Below are 14,135 nucleotides of genomic sequence, written 5' to 3'. Positions count from 1 at the left end.
TGTTCTTTTAATAAGCGTTACTAACCAAACAGTTCTTCATACGCTTGAAAAAACATAAAATATCCTCACCCAATTCTCCTAGAGTAGAAAAAGCTAAGACACTCAGACCATAACCATGGGAAACACACTTGTCCAAGTATTTAGTGTGTTTACGTGAGATCGCACTAGATATAGCTTTTCCAGGGACGAAAGAGCGGATTCCATCACCAGTGAAGGGCGAGACTCCTGTGACATCCATACAAACATCCTTGCCATTTTCCCAGTTGAGCACAAGAATGTCAGCAGGTTTCAAATCTTTGTCGTCCTTCGTCAGAAAACCCAGAGAAACTTCCTTACGCACCGGCACACTAGCTTTTTAACAAATGTCAGCGACTACATCATGAACAAAATCATGTCGGAACTTAGGGCCGATATCCTTAGCACAATGAAGCGCGTGATCCCCAAAGATATCCATAGATTTGTTACAACTTGGGCATAATCCATTCTCAACGAACAGTGGGATACCAAAGCGATAGCAAAGCACATCTCTAAACTGTCTAGGTCCAAGCCACTGATTAAGCCCACTGATGGGTACAGCCAATAAATGATCTTGTGCATGCTTGATACGGTTACACTGCCACAAAATGGAATCTCTTGCTCAACTTCTTAGTAGAGGGAGTCGAACCCAAGCAGCAGTACTCCTTGAAATTGCTTCTTCTCCACTGAACCAACGGCATGTTTTTTTGTTGTTGTTGGTTATTTAACCTAGCATTTTGAGGGGCGACTGCAAGGGAATTTGGGACGATTTTTTTATCCTCATCCAATGAAAATGGCTATGGGGTGTCTTAAAAATAGAAATCGTTTATATGGTTCTCCACCTTTATACTAAATCTAAACCGATATCCTTTAATTTCATAATCATAACTCAAAATTCGTTAACCTTAAAATTAAAACTTAGAACATAAAAGAAAAAACTCGAGTTAAACAAACAAAACGGATAAATGATAGTAGTTGTGATCCAAAATTTAGATTTGATTGCTTGAAATCAGAAAAATTGATCGGGAATTTTTCTAAGATTTACAGTTGCAGAAAAATAATCGGTAGATATAAAGTTGATTTTATTTACCGAATATGGTTGATGTTCTTCATTTCTGTAAAATAGATTGTTATCTACCGATTATTTTTGCGTCAAAAACTTTAATTTTTTGTGCTAATATTTAAGCATAATCGGTAAATTAAATCCACTCGCGTCTACCTATTGTGGAAGTAAAGAAATTCGAAATTTTATTAGTTTTTGAAAATTTTTAATTAGGGGCTACTATCACAATCGGGAAATACTTGTTATCACTAAACTACCGATTATGGAAGTAGAGAAATCCAAATTCCACTAGTTTTTGAAAAAATTGAATTTGGGGCTACTACTATAATCGGTAGATAATGAACATCACGAAAATACCGATTATACAATCGGTAGATAATAAACATCACGAAACTACCGATTGTGAAAATAGAGAAATTCAAAATTCCATTGTTTTTTTTTTTAAAAAAAGAATTTGGGGCTACTACCACAATCGGTCGATAATGAACATAGCGAAACTAACGATTGTACAACCGGTAGATAATGAACATCACGAAACTACCAATTGTACAATCGTAGATAATAAACATCACGAAACTACCAATTGTGAAAATAGAGAAAATTCAAAATTCCATTGGTTTTTGAAAATTTTGAATTTTGGGGTTACTATCACAATCGTTACATTATGAACATCATGAAACTACCGATTATGTTTGTGTAGAGGATTTGAAAATTTAAGGATTTTATCAAAATCCAATTTTTGGGTTACGTTGTAATCGGGAAGTTAAATGAACTTCATTTACTACGATTACGTTAGTTCATTTGCTACCTATTGTAATCGTAAGTTAAATTAATAAAACTTCATTTACTACCGATTATGTTTGCGTAGAGAATTCGAAATATCTAAGGATTTCGGCACAATCCAATTTTGGGGCTACATTATAATCTGAAGCCAATTAAATGTCATTTTCTACCGATTATAGATATATTTTGGCTCAGTAGTTTACAATTGGTAGATATGGGTTAAGGGTAGAATTGCCATTATGAAAAACAGGAGATAAGGGGTGGGTTGATTTTAGGTTTGGGTGATCCTATTTCGTTTTATTAGTCGCCCCTAATTTTTTTGGGGTCGCCCCTAAAAATGCCAGTTTTTTTAACGAATAGTTAGCTTTTTTAGGCGTTTGATTCATTTGACTACATAGATATCAACGGTGAGGGCCTAAGGGTAATTTTGGTATTAAACAAAGTATGTATGGATCTCGTGATTCTATCGACCGTAGCGGGAGTCCGGTTTTGTGCTTCCTCCTCTCCGAGTTTGTGCACACTCTTCCGCCGTGTATTCGACATCTTAATTTCCACCACTGATTTGTAGGCTTCCTCACTTGCAAGGTCAAATCGATGACTTTTCTATGACCCAAGTTGTCTGACATTTTACTTTGTTTGATATAATATTGTTTTTCTATATTCCAGTTTCCAGAGTTATCTGGTTTTCATCGACATTGTAAACTTGTATATTCTTAGTTCCTTCCGTCTCAGTTTAAAAGGTTTTAGGCTTTTTACAAATCCCATACTACTTGAAAGTTTTCCTTTTTTTTTCCAAAAAAAATCTTGATTTATCCCAGCTTTAGAATCATATACAAATTTAGAATATAATTTGATAGATCAAGATATTTTCCAGGTGATCTTATGAGTAAGAATCGATTAGGTTACAGAATGGTAAACCCTAATTATGGAGGAGCATCTTTCAAAGACAATTAACGTTCAACTGTAATATTTTATAGAGTATCTTTTAAATAGAATTCATGTTATGCCAGAAGATTTACAAGAGCAATTCCTAAATGTATATTTTCCTAGGAGTTTTACTGGTCCATGAATACAACTGAAGCATGTATTATTTTTAGTATGAAATCCGGTAGTAGATAATTGGTGTAACAGCTTAAATGAGTGTGCGTTCAATATGAACTAGGTCTCAGGGGTTTTCTACAAGATTGTAGTTTCATCGTTAAAAAAAACTTCTTGTGCCTATGTTATTTCTTTTCCGCATTATATTGTTTTATCTTTATAGTTGAACTATCACAGGTTGAACGTATTTATAACTATATAGTATTAACCCAACTGTAAAAAAAAATCTACAAGACTCGTTTTTGTTGAGTTTGTATCTTGAAATATAGATTGCAAGACTTGTTTTAGTTGGACTTATATGCGTTAATAGTTCAGGTGTATACTAGGTTTACCTTGTTAAACAAATCTAATATACAATTTCATAACTAAACATATAAATTATACAAGGATTATCCATATAGGTTCAAGAACAAAAAAGTTGGGGGTATTACTTGTTAGTTACCCTCTCCTTTTCAATTGGTATTAGAGCAGGAAAACACCATAAAGACCTAATTGATAGACACATTTTTGTGTCTAATTTGATCTCAATACTATATATTGTTGGCACTCGATTTTGTACTAATTTTGTTATTTTATGTATTTGTAGGTATTTTTTGGAAATAAATATTTTTGGAAAAGTCGGCTCGAAAAGTTGATTTTGGCACCCGGAGGACAAGTGTTATTCGGACTCTCGCTTTTGGATAAGGGGTAACCTAATTACTAAGGGGCACCCAAGGTCACCCCAAGGCAGCTGCTATTCGCACCCCAGTTCAGGATAGGGGGACACCCGTCTTCTTCATTTGAATATCGATTTTGGCGGGAAAAATGTTCACAGCACAGGAAAATTTTCGATCGAAGAAATGAAGTAGTGGCAGGCCGATTCAATGGCTGAAAATCATTGGGTATCTTCTTATGGGCTAGAAAGGAAGGTTATGGGTCATTAGATCGATCAAATTTGGCTAAATAACTCACAAGAAGAAATCAGGGCAGCACGAGCATAATAAGAACAGTTCACGGGATTACGTGATTTGGAGAAGATTTTTAGCGTGTTAAGTGCATGATTGATGTCCCGAGCAGTAGGAAGGAGTGTGTATTTGTTAAACAAGGAAATAAATACAGCTTATAACGCGTGGAGAATCATTTCAGAGAAGAAAATATTCGGAAGATATTTTCTTTAAACACCGAGTAATGAAGATTATATGGAGTAATTGAGGGAGATTCAACGAGATGTAGGTGTATAAATATGTTCCCTTGGAGTACTAGAGAGGGTCGAGAGTTGGGAGGAGAGAAGGAACGCTGCAGAATCGAGAACCATGATTTCTCTCTGCTGCTGCTGCCGCCATTGATGTAGATGAAGAACACGAAGAACGGACTCGCAGCAGCAGTCGTTTATCAACAGTGTCTAAGACGCACACCCGTGGGTCGTAGTTGGTCGTACAACAGCAGTTACCATTTATCGTTCTTCTTGTAACAGCTGAACAGCGCCTTTGCAACAGTTATTTCTGTTGCGATTTTTCTGTTCAATTGTTTTACACCTTTTCATCATTTATAAACCACTTTTTGAGCAATAAATAATTATTTTGAGAGAATTTTTACTATGATGAGCTAAAGCCCAACACTGGGACGACGGAGGAGGCCAAATTTCATACTTGGGGTAATTTCATTAATTCTTTTTAAGACTTTTGCATTAATTTAAAATTGAAATATGATTTGAATTAATTGATTGTTATTTAATTTGATGATGTATGCTTGGCTTAGGTGTTTTGATACATCATGCTTAGGACTTACAATCAATGTTTTGAAAACTACTTTGGCAAAATAAGAGTCCATATAATTTATGTTTTGAGCGATTATTGTTGAGAATAAATCATTGAGCCCTATGTTATGAAAATTGGCCGAATCATTAGTCCCAGTACCTCTCGCCCATTGTGACAAATATTGTGTATATATTTTTATTTTTAAATCTTTACAAGTCCGAGCAACGAACTTTTACTACCACTTTCAAAACTAGAACACTAATAAGTTGTTTGTAACGATCTGAACCTACAGCATGAATCTGAGCTTGTGTCAACCAAATTCAATTTATGTACCACTAGAATTTGATGGTAATAATTCCTTATGGCGGAAAACTGTTAAATGTGCTCCTTCTTACAAGCCCATGACTTTCAGACATTGACACTTGTGTAAAGGGGTATATTCCTACGACAGTTCGTGAATGCAAAAATATTGTTGCTAAGGACATAGTTACACATAGTGAAAATGAATTCGGTACTGCAAAGCATAATTCTAATGGATTGAATGTTATTATACATTCCATAACCCAAGATATCCAACATCATGTGACTAAGTGTGAAACTTAGAAAGAAGATTGGGATATCTTGCAGACCGTACTTAAAGGGAATACCGCTGAGAGAAAAGCAATGCTTCAAAACCCATCATTTGGCCGGGAAAACCTTCATACGTCTGATGATGAAACATTTGATGAACTTCGGGCGAGACGCCAGTCTATCCCTGTCATTTTAACTAAAAACTCTCTCAGATAGTTAACTCCTCACATTTGTTATGAGGAACTATTCTAAAGAAAGATATCGTGTGTAAAATTCACAGGTCTATACCATCAAGACACAAGTCTAAAAAACATGCCATCACATAAGTAAATGATCTTTCAACACCAACAAAGAGTGATCTAGTTGATAAATTAAAGATCTTTGATAATGAACGCATGTAAAGATAGATAAGTATTTCTCTTAAAGTTGTAAGCAACACTTATCCCTTTTGGGGTAAAACTACTGATCCATAGACTAAGGATGATGAAAATGCGGGGGTCTAACAACCACACCCAACAATTCGTTTGGCAATATGAGATGACTTACTCCAATATACTTTCTAGAGAATCAACTAGACATTCAGACTTAATCTAGAGTAAAGTATATAAAAGAGCTTAATATCTCCAACTTTTAATTCAATCTGCAATCAGCAAATAGAAATCTGCGAGCCCGATTGAATATAAGAGGAGTTACTTGAACAGTACCAAAGACCAATGTTCAAGTGTCGATCAATGTAAATCAACAACCAAAGGTTGGATATTCTAATTGATTGACCTTAACGCACAACCTGTGATATTTCAATTATATAACAAAATATAATGCTGAAAAGAAATAACACAGACACCAAAAATTTTTTAACGAGGAAACCGCAAATGCAGAAAAACCCCGGGACCTAGTCTAGATTGAACACCGTACTGTATTAAGCCGCTACAGACTCTAGACTACTACCAGTTAACTTCGGACTGGACTGTAGTTGAACCCTAATCAATCTCGCACTGATTCAAGGTACAGTTGCGCTCCTTACGTCTCTGATCCCAGCAGCATACTACGCACTTGATTCCCTTAGCTGATCTCACCCACAACTAAGAGTTGCTACGACCCAAAGTCGAAGACTTGATAGACAAATTTTTCTCACACAGTAAAGTCTATAGGATGGAATAAATCTGTCTCCCTCAGAAATATCCAAGAGTTTTTGTTCCGTCTTTTGATAAATCAAGGTGAACATGAACCAATTGATAAACCAGACTTATATTCCCGAAGAACAACCTAATATTATCAATCACCTCACAATAATCTTAATCGACTAGCGAAACAAGATATTGTGGAATCATAAACGATGGGACGAAGTTGTTTGTGATTACTTTTCTATCTTGCATATCGGAGAAATTAATCTCAATGCAATCTTACGATTGCACTCAATCACGATAGAAACAGCAAGATCAAATCACGCAACTACAAAGAAAATAGTTGGGTCTGGCTTCACAATCCCAATGAAGTCTTCAAGTCGTTAACCTACAGGGTCTCGAGAAGAAACCTAAGGTTAAAGGAGAATCGACTCTAGTTATACAACTAGTAACACACAAGAGGTGTGGGGATTAGTTTTCCCAGTTGCTAGAGTTCTCCTTTATATAGTTTTCAAATCAGGATTTGCAATCCAAGTTACCTTGGTAACAAAGCATTCAATATTCGCCGTTGGATGAAAAACCTGATTCAACCAAGCTAATATCTTTCAACCGTTAGATCGAACATAGCTTATTACACACAAATGAAGTGTACCCTCATTTAGGTTTATGTAACCATACCCAAACGTGTACACCATGTTGGTTCACAAATAGTTAACTGAGGTTAGACATATGATAACTCTCATATCAACCTTATTCATCTTAACCATAACTAGTGCAAATGACTCAAATAAAACTAGTTAAAGAGTTGTTCAATTGCTATATTCTCATAGAATTATACAAGAACACAATTGAAGCAAAATCGGTTTGATTCACTCGAATCAATACATGAACATTATAGCCACGGTTTGTAAAGATTGCATTCCTTATTAATAAATGTTTAAGTTCATGTACACAACCGATTTTAGAAAGTAACCACTTAAGTATGCGTACGGGTATGCGTACTTAAGTAACCGGATTTGAGTTTGGTTTGGTTTTCAAACATAGCAGAAATTCACAGACGTGAACTTCCGCCAGTATGCGTAACCGGATGAGTTTGGTTTGGTTTTCAAACTCAGCAGAAATTAACGGACGTGAACTTCCGCCAGTATGCGTACGGGTACGCATACTTACGCAGTCTCCTTCAACCATTTTGTATATACACAAGTATGCATACTTTTGGTTCCCGGTTTTGGACTTATACACTAACGTGTGAATACACCATGCTTATATCCAAATATGGTTACAAGATTCTAAACTCTTTTCAATCATTGAAACATTCTTAGAGGATGACAATAGTCATTTTCACACACTATTAGCATCAAAGAAATTTTCAAGATATTGAAATAATCATTATCGAAACATTTCAAGCCTATATCAAATGATTGTATCACACAAACCATGTAAGATGTTACTTGGCAATTTTCTCATGATATAAGATGAACTTGGTCGAAGCAAAAGCTTACCAACACATATTTCGAGAAATATGTAAGCGAGATATACTCAGCTCGAAATCTCTAATGTGTATAAAGAAAACTATATTGTAACACGACTTATGTCTCAATATAAGAGATAGAGTATAAATAGACTTTCCAAGTGATAGATGAGTTCAAGTCTCCACATACCTTTTGTCGAAAAAGTTCCACAAGCTCCCCTTAGTAGTTCTTCGTCTTCAAATGATGAACGTCGTGAAAACTAAGCTCAACCACACAATCTATGTCCTAGTCCGAGACATCTATAAATAGGCAAGAAATCAAGACTTATAGTTTTGATCACTAAAATTGACAAACATGCTTAAGATAGCAACGCATGCAAGTTCGACCGAGTAGTGCTCTAACAATCTCCCCCTTTGTCAATTTTAGTGACAAAACTATCAATACATATGGATTACAAAATAAATAAAAATTGTAGCTTCTCATCCAAATGCTTGATCTCCTTGGCATCTTCAACACGAGTCGAAATCTTCGTCACTTCCAAGTACTCCATGATCCTAAAGGTTGTAAGTTCAGCATCATAGTTGTTGAAGATCCGTAGCGATAACTGAAAAAGCGGGGGTCTAACAACACCACCCAATATTTCGCTTAGCAATCTGTATGGACTAACTCCGAAATACTTTCTAGAGAATCAACTAGACAGTCAGACTCAATCTAGGTAAAAGTATCTCAAGGAGTTAATATCTCTCTCTTGTTTTGATTCACTCAAGCTAATAGAAATCAGCGAGTCTATAATCAAACACAAGGAATAACTTGGACGGACCAAAGACCAATGTCCAAGGATCAATCAATATCAATAAACAACCAAAGTTCAGATTTCCAATTGATTGATTCAAATGCACAACATCTATTATTTCAATTATATAAACAAATATAATACGGAAACAGAAATAACACAGACACCATAATTTTCTTAACGAGGAAACCGCAAATGCGGAAAAACCCCGGGACCTAGTCCAGATTGAATACACATTGTATTAAGCCGCTACAGACACTAGCCTACTCCAAGCTAACTTTGGACTGGACTATAGTTGAACCCCAATCAGTCTCCCACTGATCCAAGGTACAGTTGTACTCCCTACGCCTCTGATCCCAGCAGGATACTGCGCACTTGATTCCCTTAGATGATCTCACCCACAACTAAGAGTTGCTACGACCCAAAATCGCATGCGTTAATAATACACAAATCTGTCTCACACAGACAAGTCTATCAAAAGATCAATTTGTCACCCACAGAAAAACCTTAAAAGTTTTTGTTCCGTCTTTTGATAATAATCAAGGTGAACAGGAACCAATTGATAATCCGGTCTATATTCCAGAAGAGTAACCTAGATTAATCAATCACCTCACAACAATCTTAATCATATGGTAGGGAAACAAGATGTCGTGGAATCACAAACAATGAGACGAAGATGTTTGTGATTACTTTTTATATCTTGCCTATCGGAGAACTCTCACGATCTCAAGCCAATCAATATGATTGTACTTTTACGGTAGAAGATACAAGATCAGATCACACAACTACGATAAAAGTAGTATCGGTCTGGCTTCACAATCCCAATGAAGTTTTTAAGTCGTTAGCCTGGTTTTAGAAGAAGAAAACCAAAGATTAAAGGAGAAAAGAATCTAGCACGCAAACTAGTATCACACGTAAGGTGTGGGGATTAGTTTTGCACAATACTAGATGTCTCCTTTATATAGCCTTTCAAATCAGGGTTTTGCCTTAGTTACAAAGCAATCAATATCCACCGTTAGATGAAAACCTGATTTAGATTCAAGCTAATATTTATCAAACGTTAGATCGAAAACTTAGCTTGTCATACACAAATGACTGTACGCTTCTAGGTTTGTTAACCGCACCCAAACGTGTACATTGTTGGTTCAACAATAGTCTACCCAAAGAGGTTAACCATCTGAGCGTTTCATACCAATCATGTTCTTCTTCACCATAACTAGTTCAATTGACTCAAATGAACTAGTTAAGAGAGTTGTTCAATTTCAAGGAAATCTTATGTAGCTACACAAGACATAATTGAAGCAAAGATGATTTGATTCACAAGAATCGGTTCATGAACTTTAATACCCATGGTTTGCAAAAGCATTCCTTAGTCTTTTAAGATTAAGTTCAGAAATCATCTTTAGATATATAACCTTGTCAAGTTCGCAAACTAGGTTCGCGGACTTAAGACACCGGACAGAGTTTACAAACTCCAGCAGAAATTCTCGGGTTCGAGAACTACGCCGGTTCGCGGACTTAGCTCACGCAAGTAGTTTGTCAACTCCAGCAGAAATTCTCGGGTTTGAGAACTTTGGCAGTTAGCGGACTGAGTTCGCGGACTTGGCACTTGCCATACTTCCGGTTCTCTTGATCAAAAAAGTTCGAAAACTTCGGTTCAAGGAATTCATTGGTTATGTAATCTAACCTCTCATTCCAATCATTGAAACATTCTTAGAGGACGTTATATAGTTGTTACACTATTTCTCGTCAAAGCAATTTTCAAAGTGATTGAAACATTCATGACTTTCGTCACTAGGTAAAGATAAACTTGGTCAAAGCGAAAAGCTTACCAACACATATTTCGAGATATAGATAAGCGAGGTATACTCGGCTCGAAATACCAAATGTGTCTGATCTAGTCTATATATATAGCATACGACTTTTGTCTCAAAGAGTAGGAGATAAAATAGATAGACCTTTGAGTGATAGATAAGTTCAAGTCTCCACATACCTTTTTGTCGAGAAGTTCCACCGGTTCCTTGAGTAGATCTTCTACTTGTACGATGAATCGCCATGAATTCCTTGATCTCAACTACACTTACTATCCTAGTCCGAGACTTAGCTATAAGAGACTAGAAATCAAGACTTATAGTTTTGATCACTAACATTGACAAACATGCTTGAGATAGCAACGCATGCGAGTTTGACCGAGCAGTGCTCTAACAATCTCCCCCTTTGTCAATTTTAGTGACAAAACTATCAATACATATGGAATACAAAAAAGATAATGAAACTTTAGTAGCTCATATTCCACATGTCTAATCTTCAACATTCCTCGAAATCTTCGTCACTTCCAAGTACTCCAATGATCCCAAAGGTTGTAAGTTTAGCATCATCGTTGTTGAAGATCCGTACCTATAACAATGAGAAAGCATCGGTCTCGATCATTGTTATACAGTGTCACAATATTATTACATAGTGTCAAAGTCCAATTGTATCACAACTTCAAAAATAATACTATGGTGATATGTATCACTCCCCCTTAGTCAATACTCCATCTCACATGAAAACCACTCCCCCTTACACAATGATCCGAAAACCATATGTATTTGTAGTGTGAACTACATATTAATTCTCCCCCTTTTTGTCAATAAAATTGGGAAAGGTACAAGAACGGGGTCATAATGAAATTTCCGTAAGAGACATTTCATGATTAAGAGAAATAAACACACATCATCTTATTTAGATGCAATCATATAGCCGAATCTAACAACATTCATCAAGGAGTTTAAAGATACAAGATAACCCCTCTAAAATTCCACAGCCGCACACCCCTCAAGATATGACCATTAAGCACAAGTTCAAAAGAACTCTCCCCCATTAGATGTCATTCCCAAGGGAACAACAACGAGCGACCTTAATTTCAAGAGAAACGAAGGATTTTATTAGACACCAAAACCATGAGAATGATTTTTATATCCAAAACTCAATCAAATTATTCATAAGTAAACCCATGAATAATCTAATTGGAATACATAATCAAATTAACCACAAAGGTGATCAATTTAATTCATTGTGCTCAACATAAGTAAACTTACGGAGCAACGACTAACATAACCAATAGAAAATGATTAAGATAGTCGTTCATATACTCAACACAAGAAAACTCATGGAATATATGAAAACTCAACTAGATTAATTACAAGAGATCCCATAATTAATCTAATTGGAATACACAATCAAACTAATCACAAATGTAATCAATTTAATTGTAATTTGTTTTGCTCGACATAAGAGAACTTACGGAGCAATAACTAAATAACCAAACAAGATGATTAATTTAGTTCACAAATGCTCAACACAAAGTATCTTACGGAACAACCAACCAAGCTAATCAAAAAAATTTCAACTTAGTCGTATCATGCTCAACATAAGACACATTACGGAACCTCACGGTAATACAAAAAGGATGGATCAATGAAGATCTATACCGTGGAATACAAAAGGATTCATTCTTTTGCACAAGCATATACAATAGCAATAATCCTTGGATACAAAATATTTTAACCTATCTTCCGTCAAGGGTTGACAATATAGGCTTAACTTTTGTATTTGTCAAAAGTCTATTCATTCTTAAACCAATACACGAATACCGATCATGAACGACTTTACTTTTGACAAAATATGGGAGAACAAAGTTCACGGACGTAAACACAAATATCCCATAACAAGTTGCAATATAAAAAAATCAAAAATATTGCAAAACATCATCCTCCAAATAATTTTAGAATTTTAAACCAAAAAACCTAAAAACAAGATGATGAAAATAATAGCTATGTGTAGTCACAATCATCGTTATTCAAAGCACTAGTTATTCTTCCAACTAAACCAAAAAGAAGACTTACTAGGCAACTAAACTCAGTTTTCCTTGATGATTTCATACCTCTGAAATGGTCCATCGAAATAGAGATCACTGATATCCTTGATCCTATTGATCGTAGATACACCATGTTCATACGTTAGAATGTTAGTTTTTCTATCAACAATGCGAGCATAATGACGAGCCTTTGCGTAGTCAAGGATAACTTTTTTCTGATTTCTGATCAAGATATTCTGAGTACCAAGGATTTTTGTATGTCCATCAATGAGATGGTTTATCTGCAGTTGAAGGATAGGAAGTTCGCTCTTGACTTCATTCTGAACGCGAATTAGATCCTTGACTGATTCTCCAATCCAAGAGTTATACTCTTTCCTTTCAAGCATCTTCTTCATGATGAACTCTTGAGCAGAATCACATCCTTTGAGATCATCCTCCATGTTAGGGTTAACTTCTTCTTTTGGAACGGTTTCCATCGAGTTCCTTTCTGAAGATTAATGAACACCTATAAGTATTATATGTGTTCAAGTATACACCCTAGATAGAAACCCTAAAGTTCCTTGAGGAGATATGGACGTTCGTGGGCCGACCAAAATTCCAAAGTAGCTAGACCCAATTCGGAACACTGCATATTGTGTTCTTTTCAAGGATCCTTTGTCTCTAGAGAGTCATAAGAAAGAAATACAAAAATATATCAAACATACAAACCGAAAGAAAATCAACGATCATACTTGAGCATCTCTCAGACAACATCCTTGTATCTCTCAAGTTAGATACAAGAATGGAGAATTTCTACTAGGTAGTAGAGGAAGACATAGTCTCACCAAAGGTTCTGAGAGAATAGTTGTGATTTCCTCCAGGATATCTGATTTCAGCATTTCCTAACTTTTCACGGCAGTCTCCAGATTTAGAGAACTGTCTCACAACCCTTCCTCGAAGCACAAGAGAGGAATCTTTCTGATTATAAAGTCTAGGACTTCTAGAAATTGGTTATAGGGGATCTTCGGAAACGGGTCTCCATGCTTTAGACTTAGATTTACCAGAGTTATTCTTATAAACATGGGACATGCTTTCATGGGTAGCACAAGAAATTTTACCACTAGAATGCAACCCAGTCATGTAATGACTTCTAGGAAGAAGATCATTTTTATAAGAAGTCTGATTCCTTGTGAAGAGGTGCACTACAGTAGTCGTCTGACTATTTACTCAATTGACAGTGAAAGAAGCAAATTGCGAAGTCTAGAAATTTGTTTGCTCCTGGCAAAACAATGGACAACATAGTGATTTCCTTTTCCACAAAAAGTACAGGTTCGTGGAGAAGACGCAACAGTTGGTATCTGTTTTAACTTTTCAGCCCTGTAAGAAGATTGTAAGTTATATAAACTTTTCTCGACATAATCTTCTCTTGGAGAATATTTCTTCATGTACTGTATGTCAAGAGGAACAATTGAAACAGAAGAAATTTTCCTTAAGACAGAGTTTTCCTTTTCCAAGGTCATACACTGTTCATGGGCTAGTGAAAGTGATGCATCTAGCTTTTCTTTTTTCAACACGAAGTCTGTCAAGATCAGATGAATGTGTCTTGATCAAACATTTTTCTCTAATTGAGCCTTGTTTGATCA

The sequence above is a fragment of the Papaver somniferum genome, chromosome 9 (genome assembly GCF_003573695.1).
Source record: "Papaver somniferum cultivar HN1 chromosome 9, ASM357369v1, whole genome shotgun sequence".
NCBI classification, from domain to species: Eukaryota; Viridiplantae; Streptophyta; class Magnoliopsida; order Ranunculales; family Papaveraceae; genus Papaver; species Papaver somniferum.
This window is presented reverse-complemented; position numbering follows the sequence as displayed.